A 21,532-nucleotide genomic window follows, 5' to 3' on the forward strand; every position below is an offset into this window, starting at 1 on the left:
CCTCTAATGCCTGTGTGTCTACCATCTGCCTATATATATGCACAGATGTATAGGAAATAATATGAGAAATCTGGGGAACATGTGAAATGGAATTGGGCTGCTGGAGAAGATAAAATCCTAGAATAACTTTGGAAGAGACCTCTGGAGATCATCTGAGCAAACACAGTGCTCAAAGCAAGACCAGTGTCAAAGTTTGATCAGGTGTGCACTCAACACGAAAAGTAAGACCAAGTGATACCAGCCTTCGTCTTTCCTTCTCAAGGCTGTGCGAAGCCATTTATCCCAGCATCTCCCTGTATGTGCTGTGCTCCAGCCCCTAAGCTCCTCTTCTGTAGAAAGGCTTTCGTGCCCACCAGACTGTACTGCCAGGGATTCTTCCATCCCAAATACAGGTTTTTGCATTTTCCATCCCTCGGCTGCATGCGGTTCTGCTGTGTCCCCTGAATAGCAGCCCAGCCCTCCAGTATCTCGACTGTACTCCCCCAAGCTTGTATCCTCCACTCAAAATCTGAGTGCTCCCCACTCTTGACCAGGTCACCACGTCCCCTTGCAGCCTGGGAGCAGAACAACCACGTTCTCCCTGTGCGATGAGGCCATGGTGGGCCAGGAGTGGTTTTCCCAGCCAGTGCTGGGGACTGCACTGGGTGACAGTGGGTTCCCTGCTGCTTGTGCTGTGAGCAGTTGCTCAGGTGCCTGCCCCGAGGTCCCAGGTGAGGTCAGTGGCTCCAGCAGCCCCAGCAGAAAAGAACTGACCTCCCAGCTGGCATGACAAGTTGGCTGGAGAGTCTCACCAATACACTGCTCCACAGGCGAGTAGGTCATTAGCTGTTAATTGTCTTTGAACAACTCTACTTACAGAGGCTTTCGCGGGAGAGACCGCTTTCCTCCTCATGTCAGGGGATTAATTTCCCTGCGTTAGAGGCTGTAACCAAGGCTGCATCATTATTAACGACAGGGGAAGTTTTTAGTTTAATGTCATGCATGCTTTTGAATGACTCCCATAATGGCTGTTCAGCATCACAAACACTTAAACCTGTGCTTTGGACATTAATGAGTGATGTTTCCTGTCCTGGAGAGCTTAATGTGTAGATACGAGACGCAGTATTTAAGAGTTATGGCATAGGTGGTAGGAGTGCCAGCCTTACAGACTTACATTCAGGACTGTTTTAGCTTCTTCCTATTTAGTGGAGAACTGAAGCAGCTTTAGTGTGTGCTTAACTTTTGCTGAGTACGGATGTAGTGTTGTGTTAAAGCCAATATTAATATCACGTAATAGCTTTGTGTGCCGCTATGTGTAAGCATGCGTGCGCGTGAGAGGGGGAGGAGGCTTAGTGGAGTAGAAGGGAATGAGAGATCAAAGTTTGTAGACCATCAGCTGGCCTCTGTGTCCTTTATACTCTCTCTGCACGACTGAGACTTCTTAGCTGCTGCAACTTCTGTCTTCTGGCCTGGGCGAATTCAGGCTCTTGCCCCTTTGCAAGGCAGCTGCAGGCGCCACAGTTTCCTAGTCCACGGCGCTGCTCCTGTCACCTCTCTGCCTCCTTTCTCAAGATTCCCTTCTCTATGGCATCAAGTGTAACCTACCAGCTTTCACCTGCAGTGCATTTTTCAGCCCATCTCCAATGCTAACCTTTCCTCTCGGTCAGTACCGCGAGCTCTGCTCTTGCAGCGGGTCACTTCATAAGGACATTCCTTGCCTCTTACAACTTTATCTAAGGACTTGTGTGGTGTATTTCACTCCACGGCAGAGCTCTCAAATGAATCCACGGGGCCAATTCAGCATCCTTCTGCTGTTGCTTGTTCAGAACTCTCCCTTGCCATGGTATCTACCAGAAAACATGGCCACGTTTTGACTCCTCTTTAATAAGGGCGGGGGGGGGGCGCAGGGACCCTAACACCAAAGCACTCCCCATTATGCAGCTTGGCTTTGTGCCTGTCCTCCCCCTGCATGCCCATACCCAGCTGTTCACTGCATAGTGTAGTAATAAAAAAAATAATAATAGTATAAATATAAAAAGTCTTTTCCTGCCGTTCTCATTGTTAAGGCTGGTTATTGAGTTTCTTCTCCACGGCATTCACGGAGATAAATGTCATTCCAGTACATTTCAGTTGAAAATGGTGCCTGGAAGCAGATCTCAGTGCAGCACTGCCTTTTCCTGACGTTACACTGTGCTGTGCTGTGCTATGGGTTAGAGAGGATCTGTCTGAGAAGGTCCATTTAGGAATGTCCCATCAAGCTCTGGAAGCTCAGGAAATGATCCTACATGGCACAGTGCTAGGAGCCGCCTTGCATCCCTCCCTGCAGTACCCATTATACTACACGGAGGTGTGGGGCTGGAGAGTTACCATGGGATGTACAGGGATGTGACAACAGAGCCTACGTGCAGGGAAAGAGGGAAAGAGAGAGCTTGTGAGATGCTGGCTCTGTGCAGGATTTTTTCAGTATGGAGATGGAGTCTTGGATGCTTTGACCTAACAGACTGTGTTTACTGGAGTGGTTACAGTGCTCGACTTTGGCTTTTATACCATTACCAAAAAATTACGTATGCCAAGATTAAGTGATCTTTGGGGTTTTTTTCCTGCAATAGGTCTTAGTTGACAGAGGGGGCAATTCAATCACCAGTAATATAACTGTCGGTCTTGGGGTTGGAGGCAGCTTTTAATGAAATCAATTCTCACAAACTCAGATGATTTTATAATGCAAATTAAGGCACCAGTGGAGTTAAGGGGTCTTGGTTGTAGAAGAGAAACATACCATGGGACGAAGTATGTTGCAGCCTCGTTGCACGCTGCACTGACTAAATGTACGGTTGCAGGAGAAAAGGCAGCGCGGTAGTCGGGAAAGCCTGAGCCACAGAATTGTCAGCGTTGTTCACTTGTCAGTTGGTTGCTAAATTGCCAGGAGTATTTTGCCCGTGGTATCCTCATGGGATTTAACTTTTGCCCAGCTTTGTCAAGATGGGGAGCTGATGCCTGGTGAAAGCAAGCAAGATGTAAACGCCAAGACAGATCGCAATGAAATTGCTTACTAATCTGGGGTTGTTCCCTTTCTGAAGGGCAATTACAGGCAAGATCTCAGCGGGTTCTGCTGGGAAGGTCTCCCTCAGATTGGTGCGGCTAGATGAGTTTATACAAGCTGGGGATTGCAAGGCACCGCTGGGAGATCTGGACCTGTGACAGTTTAGATGTTGTACAACAAAGCAAATGTACAAATGGACGTAGTTGAAAAGCATGTCAGAAGAAGAGCTATTAATAAACCTCCAAACCTTATCTTTCCTGTTTTTTCAGGAGCAGTAGTGATTCACTAACAGGGTAGATCTAACAGGACAAGAATTACCGTAAAGAACAGCTCACAATTAATGGCTAAAAGGCCAAAGTTTAGCCTGCCAGCTTCGTCTGTTGGCAGTGGTTTCCGTGTGGCTATTAGTGTGTCAGGGACGTTTCCTTAGCATCTCTTATCTGTAGGCTGCAGGGAACAGCTTAGTGATGTGGACTGAAGTTCAGAGTTCAGGTTAAGCATGGACCTTACATCCCTCTGGGTCTTGGAAAACCAGGTCTATGTGAGGGATACCAAGCTCCTGCTACAGCAGGAACCAAGTTGTCCTGTGGGTACAGCGTGGGGTGGGAGGCAGGAGGTGCGGTGTCTGACTTGTGCTCTGTTTCTCAGTCCTGAGAATGAGTCCTGACCTCGGTGGGATCCTCTTCTCTGGTAATTTGAAGATATGAAGGTATCTACTTTCTCGGGCATCCCCTGACGTCATCCTCAGGAGTGTCATTCCCATCCCAGCTATCTGAGGGCAGGGGTATGCAGACATGGGGATGGAGTAGGAAGGGTATGGGATGGGAGGTAGGGCTCAAGCGTGGCCTTTAACCAGCAGCTTTTCTGTTCCAGCAATGTTTCTGGTAAAAATAATGAAATAAAAAGGGGGGGGGGGGGGGGGGATTTTTCTGTGCCTTTCCCACAGCAGGCAGTGATCCCAGCCAAGCACCAGCAGAGCCCTGCCCAGTATAACCAGGCACAACCCCCAGTGCAGGTGCAGGGCCATGTAGAGCAGCCCGGTTCTGAGGCTGGCGGCGCCTTGGCTTTCCTCCTCCCTCTCAAAAGTCTCAGGTCCAGCACGTGAACATTGCGGGCCCAATGCTTCCCCATTAGTCACTGGCGATGTTCTTGCTAGTCGTGATGGGAGCAGGTCAGGCCCCCAATTGCATCAGTGTCTCCTTAATGAGCAGGAACTCCAGCAATTTCATCAGCTGTCACTGCTTCCATGAGCGAAGCTCAGCTTGCGCATGGCTCCATTTTTTCTCATTATTTTTGTGGGCTGCACTCCCCAATCACTGTAGAACTCTGCAGCACATATTTTTAAGGTGACAAATTGACCAGCAGCAAAGCACTAAATCCAATAACTTTTGCTTTCTAAGTGAGGCTGTACAAGAGCCGCAAAGCCCAGCTGCTGTTGTGCAGAAACATGTTGCATCTGACTTTTCCCTGAGCATTAAAGGACTGAATTATGTCTGTCAGCTGAGAGCTGTTTACCTGGCGACAAATCATAATGGCTCTTGTTAAATCTAAAGTACACCGACACATTTTCATACTATTTCCCACACATTGCACAGAATTTCTCTAGTAGGCCAAGCAAACAGTTACCAAGCCTGGATTACAACCCAGAGCCCCAGACTGCATTGCTTGTGAATACGCAGAAAACCTCCTGTTAAAGGTGCCTTGATATGCTCCTGCTAGCGGTGCTTCATTTAGCTAGAGATTTAATTGTTCAGGCTGTAAATGGGATACTCCTTTTGTGTCTTGTTTTCTTGTTTCTGTATCACTCTAATCTGCCTTTGCACTCGTACAGATTTTTCTTTGCTTAGAACAGCTTTCATTGAAATGCTGATAAAATGTGCCCTTTCTGAGGCAAACCCAGGATGCTTTCAAGGTAAAAAAAAAAAAAAGATAGATTAATTCTGCCAATTAAAGTCTAATTATTCTCCGGTCATTCAAGAATAAACTTCTGTTCTCCCTGTCTGATTTCCAGGCTGTAATCTCACTGGGACAGGTATTGCCTTGACATTTGCATCTCTTGAGGTTTATAGGTGGCAGGAAAAGACGGATTCCTGAGGAACTCGGTGTCAAGTTGTGCATGCAAATAACTCTTGCCATCTCCGTGCCCTTCAAAATCCCTCCTCCGATCGTATCGCTAGCAGTCAGACTCTTGAGCCTTGCTGCAGAAAACTGGATGCAGGGTATGGGGGAGACGAGGTCATTTTATCGCTTAGGATCTTCTGAGGGCTGGAGCTCTTCAGGAGTCGGGTCGGTGGCTCAGTTCCTGGCCCTGTATGTTCTCTTTTTCTGCTGCTGACTGTGGTTTCTTGGCCCCTTGCTAATACAGGTGAGCTGGAGTGAGCTAGACGGCAGAAGGAACGTAGTCCCCAAAGGTCCCACAATAATCCTGATGTGCCTCTCCGTGTTGCAGCCCTTTCTCTGTTGATCCCTCCGTTGGGACTCTTGGGATTGGCGATGCCATGCAAGTAACGGTGGACTTCCACCCAGAGAAGACTGGTGATTATTCCAGGCCCCTGACAGTTCACTATGACACAGGTAAGGTCTGGGCACTGCATGGTGCCCAGTCTCTGCGTCCTTCAAAGCAGAGACCTTTCAAAGCAGAAAAATGTTAAGCTTGCTTTGCAGACTACTTCTAAAACCTTTTCTTTCAAAACCTCTGTATGTTTCGGTGCTTAAGTGAGCAGGTAAGGGGCAAAGGCTGAGTGTGCCCTTGTTCTGTGTGGCTGTGTGCCGGTCTCTCCCTGGGGGATGCTGGTGTCGGCTGGGTGCTCTCCACCCAGCACCCCCCATGACTGCCATCTGCCATCATTCCCTGTTGTCCCGGTCACCTTAATTGCCTCTCCAGGTGTATCTCCCCTGTCCCGGCTTTGCCTCAAAGAAAAGTGACAAATAGTTGGTGTTTAGGGGGCTTTTAAAGTGCATCCCCTCAAGCAGGAATGAGGTTTTTTGGAATCGGGTTTTGCTGGGAGTTGCTGAGTCGGAGGCGGGAGGAACCTTGATTCTCCGTTACGGTGTGCATATGCACGTGTGAAGCTTCATTCCTTGGCGGTGCTATGTTTGAAGCGCGACGTGGGAATGCGTGCCTCTGTCAGACTCGCTCCAATGCCGCTGTCTCTTACACATCTGTCCCCTGCACTGCTTCTACGTTGTTTTGCCGCAGAGCCTTGTTCTTTCTTTTTGCCTTCTCCCACAGCTCACAACACAGGACTAATGCAGCCAGGACTTGAGGGCTCTTGGGATTTGGCAGGAAGAGCTCGCTGCCTCCCGAGATAGGTGTAACATTTATATTAGGCTAGGAGAAGCTGAGGTCAGGCCACAGAAACACCATCAGCTTTACGCTTCACTTAGGAGTAAGTGGGGAATATCTTTAGGAAAAGGCGCCATGTTAGAATGCTTCTGTCGGCCTTGGCTCAGCAGGCGTATGTTGTGGTGCCGAACGAGGCGCTTCCTCAGTTGCGTGAAGGCACTTGGCGTGTGTTTCCTCTCGCCTGAGAGGGAGGTTTGGTTTGTCCCTGTTCCTCAGCGTTGGTCCTTGGAAGTGCGGTGTCCTAACCGAGGGGATACTGTGTGCTGCTTTAGCCCGGCAAAGAGCATTTTAGTTGTCTTGGGTTTGTGGAAGTTACAAATGCTCCTGTATCTTCCAAACACTTATGTAGCCTTACGACTTATTTCAGCTTTGTCTAATGTTTTTCAGTTATTGACATATTCACGGAGAATGGTTGATGCTCACTCAGAGGAGCTTATTGTTTTGGGTGACAGTTTCTAGGACGGGTGACTGAAATATCAGCTAGGGAAGCACAAAAACGTGCCTTATTTGTATGCCTATACAGAATCTATAGGATAAAATTCAGAGGGCTAGAATTTCTCTGGGGCAGATGAGCAGTGACAGTGGAGATTAGGGCCGTAGGGTTTATACTTTGTGACGGAACAGAGTGAGCGAATAATTAGGGCCAGGATCTTTGTGGCTTGCTTTGAAAAACCTGAGAGTCTTGTTCTTACTGAAACAGCTGGTTCCCCCATAGTCAATCTTTGCAAAAGTGATTTGTGTGGGTAGGCCACGGGGATAAACCCTCTGCTGGCTCTGAGATGGGTGTTTTCCCAGGAACACGTGCAGCTCCCTGGGAGATGAACCCAGGATTTCATTCCTGCCTGCCAGTACAATGTTGCAGTTATTTTGAAATAAACTACGAATTGCGAAGGAGAGCAAGGGGATAATGAAGGGATTATCTCTCTAGCTTTGAAGCGTACAGGTAAGTGAAAGGCTGCTGAGATGAATTGCTAAAGTGAAGCAGAAACGTTTAATCAATCAGTCTTTCGAGGTGTGGTGCAGAGCTTATTGCAGGAGTAGTGCAGAGCACCAGACAGCGTTCCCTGACCTCGCGTGGCGAGCCCTGGCTAATGTGTCCGGCACCACGGCAGGCTCCCTGTGACGCACGTACAGAAAGCAGCCGGGTTGCTCTTTCAGAGCCACCAACAGAGTGTTTATTAAGAAGCAGAAGTGCTAAGAGCAAAACAGCAGTTTAAGGTGTTGGGAGGCGTTTCCCGCGTTTCCCTCGCTTGGCTGTGTATCAGTACTGACTTGCTCGCAGGCAGCAGTCGTTCTCAATGGATCACACCCTTCTTAGGGTGACTTACGCAGGATCAGGTGAACATTGCTTAAATTTCTGCTGAAGCTGGGTCAGATCTGTCCCTAGCATTGCTTAAGCAAGCATGGAGCTCTTCCATGTGAACAAGTCACAATTTTTCCCTTAGTGTATGATTTGGTTGATTTAAATTGTGTGTCTTTTGGGCTGGTTAGGAGCACAGGTACTGTCCCCGGGATAGACTGTGTGTGTGGTGGCGGTTCTGTTGCTACAAATTTATGGATGAGTGTGGAGAAAATGTTTGCTGCTATGAGCGTAATGATTTACAATGAAAACTTGTCCTTCAGTGCTTTACATGCCTAAACTCCTCCTTTTCGCCTGTGTACATGTGTCTGGGTGTGAAAAATCCCAGCTCGTACTGAAATGAGGGTGACTTGGGATGTTCTGGGCTCCAGCATATCCCTGTCCAGCACCTTAACATCAGATTATGGTACTTGAAAGGGTTTCTGAAACCTGCGTGCGAAGCACTCGTACAGCTTTGGAAAAGGTTTCAATACCACTGAAAGTCCTGTCGGTCACTTGGCCTTTCCCAGATGACGTTCAGCCCACCCTGTGTGGACCGTGTGGATGTGGGAAAATAAGTTTATGGAGGTAAGTCCTAGTCTCAACCAAGTCAGTATTCATGAAGTTTTGATACTCTTTCAGCTGTCAAGTCCTGCTCAAGTGAGATGATGCCCAAGCTGCTTGCCCTGAGTGCTGCTGATTTTACACCAAACCCAGTTTGCTGCAGTAACAACATTTATTGCAACCTGGCAGCGTAGCACCAGCTTGGTGTGGGAAGGTGAGCTTTGCTCAGGGACACGTGGCTGAGGAGATGCATGACGGGTTCCCAGAGGTGTGCCAGAGGTGCAAAGCAAATCCACCAGTCCAGTGCCATCCAGAAACAATAACGTCTACGGCAGGTGCTCCATGCAGGTGAAGAAGGCTGCCAGAGACAGGAGGTGCCGGTGAGATGCTTGGAGTTGTGGAAGGAGAATTGCTTCTCTGCTCAGAGCTCCCTAAATGCTGACACACATTAGGCTCCTGTCTCCAACGAGTACTAGTATAGTATGATGGGTGGTCTTCAAGGTGTAGGACCAGATCCTGTGCCTGTATGTGGGTGCCAGCAGTGCCCACTGGCCCTTGTGGCAAGGTGCTACAACACGCTTCTAGCCCAGGGGATCTGTGGTGCGGTATTGAAATTCCTCTGTGCAGTTTTTCCCCATCGGTTGCTGCATCCCTTGGCATCTCTTTGTCAGCACAGAAAACTTCAGTAATTAGCAAAGCACCACTGAGCTTGTGCGTGGCTGACGGACGCTATATATTGAGATGCTTTTATTGCTGTCAGTAATAAAAGTAGTGATGCAGATGGCTCTCTTTCAGTAGCTCTGTGAGTCTAATGCAGAAGCAAAAGCGTGGGGCAGGATCTCACCCTCTTTGAGGGGGGAGATCAGAACCCATGCCCATAGGAGTATTTTAGGAGACAGCATACCCAAGAGGAGGCAGCCCTCAAGCAGAACTGCCTATTCCATTACTCTTCTGTCTCCCCTTGGTTCAGAGCCCCAAAAAGCGGTTTCCCCAGAAGAGAGGTAACGTGTGTGGCTCAGGAGTAGTTCTCGGTGGTTTTAGTCCTGCTGGAAGCCTCCAGCCTTGTGCTAAAAGCCTGCTGAGGAACCGTCTAGGTGTTTGGCAGATGAATACCCTGTTTTCCCTCAACTTCCCACACAGCTTGCAGGAGGGCTGACAGCTGCTGAGCAGGAGCTGTGCTAAAGCAAATCTTGGCTTGTTTGCTGTGGATGGCAGACCCAGGCTCAGAGCATCCTTTGTGGTTCTGCACGCCCAGGGCACAGATGGGGGAGTTCAGCCTCGGCTCCTCAATTGCTTACTTCAAGGGCAGGTAGAAAGTGCGAGCAGGGTCTGATTCTGGCTCCGTGGTTGTTAATCAGAGTGAGTTTTCCTGCGCTGGCTCAGTTCCTGTCCCCGTAGGAAGTGGGTGAAGGCATGTCTCCCCTCCTGAGCCCTGGGCAGCAAAACTTGCTCTGTGCCAGATTCAGGTTATTCCTATATGGCAGGAGGGAGCAGCTAAATAGGCTTCTTCAGTGCAGCACGCGGGGAGCTGGATGTGGAGCAGAGCTTGCCTTGCCCTGGGTCAGGGAGGGGTCTGGCTGCCTTGTTCCCCCGCCGCTGGGCTTTGCTGCCTGGCCCTGGAAGCAGGGGGTCCCCAGCACCGTTTCCTCCCCATTGCTGCTTGCTAGGCGTGGGGCAGATGCCAGCAGCCTCGTAGAATCATAGAATGATGGAGGTTGGAAAAGACCTTGAAGATGACCAAGTCCAACTTAACCCCGGATTGCCAAGCCCACCACTAAACCGTGTCCCGAAGCACCACATCTGTGTGTTTGTCAAACGCGTCAGGGGTGGTGATTCCAGCCTGCAGCGTGGAGAAGCAAGCCCTGCCGGAGCCGTCTCCTCCCTGGCAGGGTCCCGCCAGCCCCCCAGTCCCGAAGGCTGGCCAGCAGCTGCTGCTTAGGCTGCCCGCACGCGGGGGGCTGCTGCAGGGGGGTTTGGTACTGAGCACCGGAGAGCTACTGGGATGTGTGGTTTGGGTTGGTCAGTAAGCGTGATGAGCTGGCCTCAGATCTTCCCCTTCCTCTAAGCCAGCACCAACACTTGCATGATAGACAAGATCTCCTTAGGGCAACGTAAGCATAAAAAATAATAACAAAAGAATTTCTTGGGTAGATCTGGAAGAACTGGCTGGGGATCACTGTATTTAGTGCGGCAGCAATGCTCAGGGTGGCAGGGGATGTCAGAAGAGGATCTGGGTCGTCTGCCCTACGCAGGATGGCCCGAGCCACTGCCCTGAGGTGCCTCTGCCCTTCTCGGTCTAACCACAGGCAGCTTCTCTGTGCTGCAGCAGCCTCTGGAGCTGTGAGTGATAACCGCCAGCTTGAGAAAGCACCGAGGTTTCATCACAAATGGGGGAAAATGAGGCATGAGATCACAGGAAAAATCAAAGCATATGAAACACGATTAATTAGGGAGCTGATGTGGAGCTCTTCAGTCACCTGTGGCACGACAGAGAGTTTGATGTGGTGTGTTAGAGCCATTTGGGTTTGGTGAAGATGACGGTAACTACAGAACCGGGTGTGCTCGTCTGGCAGCAGGGCAAGCACAGCCTGTGCATCTCGGCCGCGGTGGGAAACTGTGGTAGGGGCTGCATCGCGTTGCAAATGGGCCGAGGGGAATTGTCAGGGGCGTTGCTGACTGCTCAGCTCCTGCACAGATCAGCATGGGGTTCCCAGCCGGGAATGTCGGTGTGTTGGGATGCTGAATCCCTTTCTTCAGCTGAAATTGATGCTGGGCTTAGCTGAATCAGCTTACTTTGGTAAATGAGGCCACCTCTGCAAGGGCTTGGCGGTGTGTTAGTGGCCACTGTACACACGCAGGAAGCTCATTAAATCCCAGCCCTACGTGTTTATTGATGTTTGAGGCTGAACAAGTAACGGCAGCATGGATGTGCCATCACCTGTGGGCATCTCAGCTACTCGCAAGAGTAAAACATTACCTCGCTGTGATATTAGTCTGTGGTTTTGTGCAGACTTTGGAGAAGACAACCACCTCTGCATGCCTCTCTTCTCTTTCCTTTAAGAACCCCCTTTCTACCGAAGGTCTTGTCATCTTGCCAGGCTGGCACTACCATCAGTAGCTTCCAGGAATTTGTTTGAAAACAAAATGAAAATCCTATTGACTTAGCCTCTAGATCAAGCCTTTTTCTTTGTCTTTTCTCTCTGCAAACCCACGGATGGATGTGGATAGGCAGCAGGGTTTAGCTGAAGTTCAGCCCTTGCTGTGTTGCGTTTCACGTTCCTGAGATCACTCAGGTTGCTGAGCCCTCGCGGTTTGTGCTGACTCCAGCTGGAGCGGAGGAGGCTCAGGACTTGCCTGAGCAAACCCTCTGCCTCGCTGCATCTTGACCTGAGCTGTGCCTGTGTCGTGCAGGGTACCAGGGTGGGAATGCCAAAACCATTTCTGGTTTTAACCTTGGTCTGGTGTGAGCGTTCACAGGGGCTCTGATGTCGCAGTGTGTTCGGTTCCTATCGAGCTAAATTCACGGCAACAGCCCCATAGCTTCTGGTGGCCACCACTGTGTGCCACTGGTGGTCAGGTCTGTAGCTCTTCATTGCCGTGCAATTCTCCGATCCTTCAACACCGGGCAGGCTGGTAGTGGCTTCTTACCAGTGCTGAGAGGTGGGGAAACCTTCTGCTTCCCTAAGCAGCAGCCTCTCTTGGCTCCAAAGCTTTACTGTAGTGCGTGAACTGATGTAATTATTTCCGTTTGTGTTTAGTGCTAGCAGATGCAGACAAACTTGTTTTGTTTGGTGAGTTTTTAAAGATCTTGTTTCCCGTGTTATCCTGAGGTGTAAGCCAGGCTCTGACACCGTGGTTATTACAAGAGGCTGCTCTAGCTTTTCCTTGGACTGCCAGGCATTTAAGAACTTTGCAGAGGGATTTTCCTTTCTGCTTGCCTCAGGTCGTGGGTGCATGTTGTGCTTTTCTTCCTTCACTTGTGAGAATTCCCAGCAGGATTGGCTAGTTTCTGTTGGACTTTTATGTTCTTGTACGTCTGCTTCAAAGCGAGTGCAGGGTGGCATATACTGTAGGCAAAAAAAGGTGTAAATAGGAGTTTGTGCAATTATATGTTGACTTTGCATCTTAATCGTAGCAGTGCTGCAACGGACTGAGGACTGGTAACTAATACGTTATACAAATAATTGGTTATATAGGCTTTTATGGTTCAAATCAATTAGATTGATGGGTGAGTATAATTGGTCTCCAAAGTGTTCCTTTATGTCAGATCAGCTAACAGTTAACAACTGTTTCCTGTCTTTGTTCCCCTTTTCCACAACTGCTTGTAACAATGATTTTTCTTTATATATACTGTTTTAGATAAGGTTGTTAAATTTCTTGCAAACAGAGTATGGCCTTCGCCCCTCTCTAGGGCCTTCTGTTTCAAAGCTGATGGTCTGTCGCTTTGAGGGTAGAAGAAGAGGAATTAAGTTTGTGCTTCATTTGCTTGATCTTTTTTTTTGTTAGTCATGGCTTTATATCTCCCAAACTATGTAACACCCCTTCTGACAAAAATGCTGCTAAAGCAACCCGTGGCGTTGACTGCATGAGCACGGCTTGGGGGTGGGTGCTCGGAGGGTTATTTGGAGTTAAAAGTCTCCTTTTGGCTCTTTTGTTCATCCCCAGAGGCAGACTTCCATGTGACGCCGCCTATCCCGTTCTTAGCCTGTGAAGGATTTCTGGGAGAATGTAGTTTTCATCTCTTTGCAGGGCATCCTGGACTGCAGCTTGTCTCTTCTATCATCAGTGGAAATCACTAGTATGTTCTTAGGTGCCATGAACCCTGGATGCGTTTCGGGGCAGAACTGACCATTCATTAGTCTCCTTTCCTGGTGGATCAATCAGCGTTTGCTGAGAAGCAGAAGAGTAGCTTGAGGGGTGATTGATTTATGAAGTGGCGTATTAAGCATGTCTTTGCCAGGCAATCAGAAGGAAGGTTCCTGCCCTGTCTTTCCCCGTGGGCCAAAAGCAGTGTTTCAGTGATCAGCAACCCCAGCGTATCATGGCTGTAGTACCAATAATGATTAAAAATAGCCCACGGCATCCTGGATATGCGGCAGCGCTGTCTTGTGTTATCCAACAGTTTCATTGTCCTTTCAGTCCGTTCTGCGAGGCTCCTTCACACTGGGCAGCACAAAGGCTCTGTGCTGGCTCCCAGATATTCCTGCGCTGGAGTATTTCATCCTGTAAGAAAGCCAACAGCCCTTCCTAAGCACGGTGCGGAGGAGGTAATGGGGAATACTTTGGGTGCTCCATTACAGGAGGATGCACAGCAAGGAGCCTGGTGGAAAGCAAGGTGACTCCTAAGTGCAGGAGAGCCGTCTGAAGAGCCTGCGACCTGTCCCGTAGACGCTGTGGCTGGTCATTGCTCTCCATCTCCCTTTTCCTGCCCATCTGTTGTCTCACGGTGGCTTGCAGTGCTCTGGGGTAGCAGATCCTTTCCTTGCGATGGGCTGCATGGGCTCAGAGGGGGCTTTGCTGGGGGCTTTAGCTGTTGACAGCATCAGCTGTGGCAGCAGTGATGATTAGGGTGCCCTGAGCTTTGTTGTAGCCTGGGCAATGGTCCTGTAGAAACCCCTGTGTTGGCAGCAGTTATTTAATGGTGAGGTTTATAAACAAGCTGCTCCTAGGGCTGGAGTAACTAGCACGATGGTTTTAATGATGTCTGAAGGTAGCTCATGAGCACTGCCTCAGAGAAGCACTTAAAAATGACTGTCACTGCCCTGTGTTTTGCTCTAGTGCTGGAAATACGAGCGTGGGGACTGACAGGTGGCCTTTGTCAGAGACCCAGCACACTTTGTAGGTGATGCCATTAGCTTCCTGACAGCAAAACAGCTCAGAGCAGCGCTCCTGGCTCTGACCGAGGTAGCTCTGTGGGAGGTGCAGCCAAAAGCATATGGTGGGGAGGGCTGGATCCCGCCGCAGGGGACTCCTCTCGCTTTCCAGAGATCGTTAGCCTGGTGAAGTGACTCCCTTCTCCGGTGGTGAAGTGGTACCAGCAGACCTTTGCATGCTGTTTGAAAACCCAGAATATGCTGGCGATGGTGAGGCAGTTGGGTATCGTGATAGCAGCAGGAGCAAAAGAACTGCTCAGGGGATTGATGTGGAGGTACAATGACACTCTTCTGAGTGAAGAGCTCGGCTTTCGTTGCTTGCTTGTATTTTCAGTGAAAAAGCAGCAGGACCTGTCTCTTTTAGAAGAGGTGAGAGCCAGGCATAGTTTTCTGACAAACTGGGCAAATTAACTTAAACTTGCTTTCCCTGTTACCCAAATATTCTGAACCTGACTGTCATGCACTCCTAAAAAGGTTTAAAATCCAAATTCAGCGAGGAGGGAGTTACAGGGATAGAAGGAGAATATTACGGTGAGGACGAAAGGCAGCAGAGTGCTGTTTTGTTTCTCTTCAGTCTAATCCATCTGGCTACCAGCTTCCTAATATTTAGAGCAGTAATCGATGGAGGAAGGTACTGGCTGTTGAATGCTGGGAACGCATTCTTCATAAAACCTGAAATTTGTTTTGAAATCTTGTTCAAGGGTTTGCTTAATATTCAGAAAGATATTTTAGCTCTTCTGTAAATTCCCTCTCCTCCTGCACAACAGGCCCCCCAGAGGATGACCCAGTGCTGGGTTTCTTACTTTCAGATAGTTAGAAGTTACCATGATGTGCTAAGATACCGGTGGCCATAGCCATGCAGATGGATGCTGGAATAAAACACGGTGGTGTTCCCGCTGTCTCAGAGAGCATCGCTCAGGAGTGCACAGCCCAAAGCACCTGCTCTACTGCTGTATAAGAAGCCTCTCTTTTAATTTCAAGTTCAGGTGTTGCTTTGTTCAGGTTGCAGAGTGAGCTGTGTCCTGCTGTCTCTGGGAAATACGTCAAAAGCATGTAAGAATGAGAGAGCTGACAGCCTGTAATAAGATCATCGTGTTGTGTAAGTAACGATAGGGCAGGTACGTCTGGATTCAGTAAATGTGCTTCCATGGCAGCAAAGCGTCCCAAAGCACAGGCCCACGGACATTACCCCATCAAGTGAAATACCTAGGGCTACATTGCTGGTACAGTACAGAGATTGTTTTGTTGTTGTTTTTTTCTTTTCCTCCAGACTTATATATTAAACCATCAAGAGTCTTAAATAAATGTCACATCCAATTTGGCACCCAGGCCATGAAGCCTGCAGCTGCCCTGGGCCAACCCTGACAGCTCTGCTGTGTCAGTTTATCTGCCTGGCAGAAAGACCTGCTGCTCCCCCCTGGCTCGCTGGCATCCGCACGCTCTCGTCTGTACCGGGAGGTTTGTGGGTTTACACAGTCAGCACGATGCCAGATCCTTCTCTCTGTGGTAGAAGGTGCTCCGGCAAAGCCCTCCAGCCTTCAGAAGCGTCCTCGGTGCCTGCAGCCGGGAGTGTAAGTGCTCTCCAGGAGAGCAGCGGTAGGGGATGCTTAGCAAAGCGTGTAGAAGCAGGCAGTGCATATGCTTTCTCCCTCGTGGGCCTTGGAGGCAGCATTTTTCTGTGCTGGAGGCTTTATTCACGTCTTTGTTTAATCGCTTCTGATGGTTTTACCTTCCAAGCCTTTGTCCAGTTGCTTTGTGGATTTATAGCGATGAGCGTCTGTAGGCACCTATGGCAGTACGTTCCAAAGGAAGGAATATTCCTTGGAAAAGTACTAGAACTACTTTTCTCTCATTTTAACTAATACCATTTCAGGCCCTCGGGTTCCTGTTTTACAACAAATTGTGACAACTTTTTCCTCGTTCACTTTTTCCCAGGCCATTCATACTTCTACAAACCTACCTATCTCCTGTGTGGTTTCTAGGTTGAGGAATCCTGTTCAGTCTTCGTATAGAAGCTGCTCTGTACTTTGGAGAAGGGCAGAAATTTCAAAGGCTTCAGTCTGGTTTTTAAGATCAGAACTATACCCATTATTTCAAGACCCACCTGGCCATGGGTTTAGACAGGGAGATCATGATAGTTTTCGTGGAGTTCATTTTGCAGTAGTTGAAGATGTCAACATCAGGCTAGACAGGAACTCCTTGACAGCTGGGAAGACCTACATCACGCTGTCAAACCACAGATCCGTGGTCATCCACAATCGGAGTAAAGTCATAGCCCACTCCAGTGGAAGGCTTTTGTTAGTCAAGAAGAGGAGGATCAGGAGAACCTGAGGTTCGTTGGGAAGATTCATTTCAGTAAGACATGCTGCCCAAGGGTAAAACTAACGTATGGCCTCAGAGGGATGTTGGTGCTTTTTTGAATGGCGTAGGACAAGTAAACCATCCATGACATCAGGGTGTGTGTCCCTGGGCTTCAGGGTAATGGAGCTCAGTGCTTCCCATTCCGTTTCCATCCATGTTCCAGCTCATGTTTTGGGGAGGAAAGGTCGCATTTCCTCGGAGAGCAAATTGCCATCTGTGGGAGCCCTAAGTCCGTGAGGCCAGGTCCCCGGGCTCGCAGAGGGTCTGTGAGGCTGAGGAAGGTGTCGGCACTCCTTACCTGGGACGGCGTTGAGCGGTAGCACCTAACAGCTGCAGGCAGCGTACCTGCTGTGATATTCACTGCAGTTTCTTCCCCTCCAGCTTTGATAAGATGGCAACCTTCTTCAGCCTTCTTGTCCAGTAGTGCGCAGGGCAGGGTGCTTTGCTGGCCCCAAACGTTGAGGCCATCCAGCTGTAGGATGCTGAATTGCCTTGCGCTGTCCCGGCTTCCAGCACAACGAGGTATCCCTGCCCCTTCTCTGGGGCTGGGGAGAGTTCGGAGGTGGAGGGTTCTGCGGGGAAGGCAGGGCAGCACAGGACTTGGAAGTGCCTTTGGGCATCAGCACCTGTGTCTTCGTGGTGCTGAGAGGTGGGGCAGGCTCTCCACAGGGTGTCTCTGAAGCTTTGAAATTCCGTTTGGGGCAGCAGGGAAACACTTCTAGCCCAAGGGGATGCACTGGGAATGACACTTAGAAGCTGGGGTGATTTAGGGAGTCCTTGTGTGACTTCTCGGAGTTGAATGGCTGTAGGTGTATAGGAGTTAGTCTGAACCCAGAGCTGGTCAGGAAACTGCCTTCAACTGGAGCACTTTTTAAGGGCTTCTGAGCAAATAAAGTTCAGTGTAATTAGGTCAGAAATGCCTTGAAGGCCAAAACTGGTTTTCCACTCTTCTCTGTTTTTAATTGCGCAGTGTGTGACTTCTGTGCAAGATCAGTGTGTTAACAGAAAAAGTCTCATGACCTTCTCTTAGTACGTCCCTGCGCCATTCTTTTAGCATCTCTTCCCACCTGCCTATCTCAGATGGGACCCTGAGTGATCCTCTCTCCCCTCAGAAGCAACCAGGTTTCCCCACCGTTAACTTCAACCCATTTTTTTTCCAATGGCACTTGATCTTATGCCAGCTCGCGTTCTATACTCTGAGCAGAGTGCTTTGTTCTTCCTTACTTGCAGTCTTAGGGGTGGTCATAGCTCCGAGGCCACTGTCCTGCTGTAGCAGAAGCTTTTGAGATGTCAGAGCAGAGAGGACTTTTACGATGGGAGGAGGCAGTTCAGCACCCTGCGCTTGGCTGTCACCCCAAAAGACCTGGATCATCACAAGGTCTACCCAGGGGTTTGCTCTGTCTCCCTCCTGCAGGACTTTCTGGGATTCAACAATGGAATTATTGTCTGTTGATGAAGGCTTAGTTGAGGGTTGCTCATCTCTGTGCCTGGAAGCCCCCCTCATGCACAGCGCTGTAGGTCAGCCGTGGAAAAACATTTCTCATGACACTCCACAGGGAGCAAGCCAAAGAAAGTATTTTTGGCACTGGTGACAGCATTTGCCCGAGGCTCTGTCTGCGTGCTGCTAGTAATGTCCATGGCTGTGTTTCCTTTCTAAATGTATTGGAATTTAGCTGGGTGGTGATTGCGGTCCTGTTTATACCACGTTGCCCTGATGTGCTGTGTATGGAGCCTTCCCCTCATCCCCCTCGAGTAGTCACCTGCTGGTCCTTGGTGGCCAGGGGACTGGAGCGTGAAGGGGGCACATCCACGTGCCAGCTGGGAAGCAAGTGCTCTGCAGCAGTGCTCCCTTCTCACCTCTCGGTTGCGAGCTTTAAACACTAGAATGATTGCTGCTACAACTACCAACTAAGGGAGAGGTGACCTGTGTCAAAGCTCTGTGGAGAAGGCCAAAAAGAGAAGAATGTTGAAGTGGTTCAAGGCTGTGCGGCGAATGAGGAGACGGGACGCAGCTTGATGCAAGCAAATGTCGGTTTATTGTACAGGAGCACAACTTTATATACACTTTCAAAGGCTGCGCGTCTTAAACCAATTGGTTCCTGAGGCTAAGCCTTGCATACTAGGCAATCCCTGATTGGCGGCTAATTAACAGCAAGATGTTGCTTTTCCTTGGCGCCAACTTTGGCGCCAACTTTGGCGCCATCCGTTTCCCGCTCCCTTGTGCTCTGCAAACAGGCCTCATCATGTTAATTGCTGTCTAGACAAGCTCATCATGTTGATTGTTGTCTAGACAAGCCCGAGCACATTCCCCTCAGCTAACTGATTGCCACGCATGGTCCTAGTTTCCAGCCTGCTCCTGCATTTCCCCCTTCCTGTTGCACAAAAAGAACCCCTGAAACCGAGCAAAACCAAGGCACAAGTAATAGAACAAATAAAAAACCAACTAAGACATGATATCAATGTCAAAATAACCCACTGTCCTTGTTCCGTACAATTTTACAATTTCCCCTTTTTGCTTTTTGAACAGCTAGTACCAGGTTTGCCATGTTCTGCAGGGCCCTTGCAAACATGACAGCAACCAAGGCAATAGCAAACAAACAATACTGCCAATTGAGTGAATGAATGCTACAAAGGCTGAAATTTTCTCAGATTTTGATAACATGTTGCTGCAGTGGGGCGCCTAAAATCCACGCAGCACATACCATCAAAATCCTCACAGCCATGTCCCTGAACCAACAACAAAGGCAGTAGCAATTTTGACTCACATTCTTAACTTCCTACCAAACAAGGTGATTTAACTCTTTAATGCTTTTCCTACTGTTACTCTGGGTAAGATAAGAACCGCTGCGATACACGTTCCTATCATAGCCTCCTACTACATTAACATCTACAGAAAGACAATTATCGACAAAGTGTAAACAATATCATCTTTCTTTTAAATTAACATTATACATAGATGGAAGGGCACACCAAACAAGAACTGGTTCAATCAAAAAGTTCGAAACATCAAACATCGCATGCCTTCTTTGAACACACCTCTGGGGTCATTCCCTTCATTCCCTCTCTTTTTTATGCAAAGAGAGACACTTTACCATAACAGAGAAGCCCCTATTTACATCTCTGAGCCCGGACACAAACCGCAGCTGTATGCGCCACCAGGCTCAGGGCAGAAATCATTCATGTAGTTACATAACTATATCTAAACAGTAATCTTCACACAGTTTTTATTTCATTCTGTAGGGTCGGTGTCGGTATCAGTTGTCTGCAATAAAGGTTCACGGAAAGGTCTTACATTCTTCGCTGGGATCCATCTAGGTCCTTTTTCTGTAGAGACACAAGCATAACCTTTTCCCCATGTAACAAGAGGATATGGTCCCATAATTTTACCTGTTTCTGGATCTCGGACCAATACTGGGGCTTTAACCCGTGCCTCGAAGGAGGCATTTGCAGTAAAATGTCTTACTATCGGTGGATTGTTATCTATTAAAGAACAATTCAAAAAATTAAAAACATACAATGCTTTCTGTAACCGTTCCTCCGGAATAGCCATTCCCATTCCCCCTTTTTGTTGTTGTAATAAACGCTTTAGAGACTGATGAGACCGTTCAATGAGAGATTGACCGGTGGGGGAATGAGGAATGCCAGTAATATGAGTTACACCCCATAGGGCAAAAAAGGTTTTGATAGTGGTTGAAACATAAGCTGGACCATTATCTGTCTTTATCTTTAAGGGAATACCCAAAGTAGCAAAAGCACGCATTAAATGTCTACGAACATCTCGTGCCTTTTCTCCTGTGTGACAAGAGGCAAACAAGGCACCTGAAAATGTATCAATGGAAGAGTGGATATATTTAAGGTTACCAAATTCAGAATAATGTGTGACATCTGTTTGCCATAATTGTAGGCTTTGTAATCCTCTAGGATTAACTCCTGTAGCAATTGATAGGAAAGAGTGTTTTTGGCAATCAGGACAGACAGCAATAATACTTGAGGCCTGTTGAGAAGTAAGGTCAAACTGTCGCTTAAGAGCTCCAGCATTTTGATGGAAAAAAGAGTGACTTAGTTTAGCTTGTGCAATACGGTCTGGCAGTACTTGAACTGGTAATGTCAGTAGATCAGCTCGTCGATTGCCTTCTGCAAGAAAACCAGGTAGTGAGGTATGAGACCTAATATGCATAACAAAATAAGGTGCAGATCGAGAGTCCAAAAGGAAAATAAGTTCCTGTAACAGGGTAAAAAGTTGTGAATGTGAAACATTCCGCAGCACAGAAGCTTCAGCTCGTGTAACAATACCTGCAACATAAGCAGAATCAGTAACAAGGTTGAGTGGTACGTTCCATTTCCGGAAAACACGAACAACTGCATTGAGTTCTACTATTTGAGGTGAACCGGAGACTGTCTCTATGTCCGAGTCCCATCGTCTCCGTTGATCATCCCACCATAGGAGAACAGATTTATGTGATTTGCCTGATCCATCTGTAAAGACAGTAAGCGCCTGTAAGGGTTGTTCGCTTCTTCTGGGTTTTAACATCAGACGAAAATCAATGTTAAACAGTTTGTGTGAAGGTGGATGAGAAGTTATTTGGCCTGTATAGTCGGCAAGTGCCATAACAAAGGTGTCTGATTGCTGATAAAGCCATTTTAAGTATACTGTTGTTATTGGTAGGCCAATACAGACAAAATCCTTCCCTGATAAGGTTAGCAGGCGTGATCTAGCTTTAACAATCAGAGAGGCAAACATTTCATGTTGTGTCAAAATAGTTTTTGTAGACTGGTTAGGTAAAAAGATCCATTCAATAATTAACAGGGGGTCTGAGTTCTGAAGGTCCCATTGAAATATCAGGGCATGAGGCTGTCGAGCAGGGTTTAAAATAATCAAGTAAAAAGGTAATTCAGGGGCCCATCGGTGGGCCTGTCGAGAAGCGATAGCCGAGGCAACCTTTTGTAAAGATGTATCTGCTTCAGGGTTAAGATTACGTGGAGAACAAAGATTAGTGTCCCCTTTTAGTAGGTCAAACAAAGGACCCAAG

At 48.4% G+C, this 21,532-nt stretch overlaps 1 pseudogene; it reads left to right on the forward strand.

The window, feature by feature from the left end:
- LOC129734545 (hydrocephalus-inducing protein homolog) overlaps positions 1-21,532 on the forward strand; it is a 73,231-nt pseudogene that overhangs the window by 15,613 nt on the left and 36,086 nt on the right.

Source organism: Falco cherrug, chromosome W (genome assembly GCF_023634085.1).
Source record: "Falco cherrug isolate bFalChe1 chromosome W, bFalChe1.pri, whole genome shotgun sequence".
Classification (NCBI taxonomy): Eukaryota; Metazoa; Chordata; class Aves; order Falconiformes; family Falconidae; genus Falco; species Falco cherrug.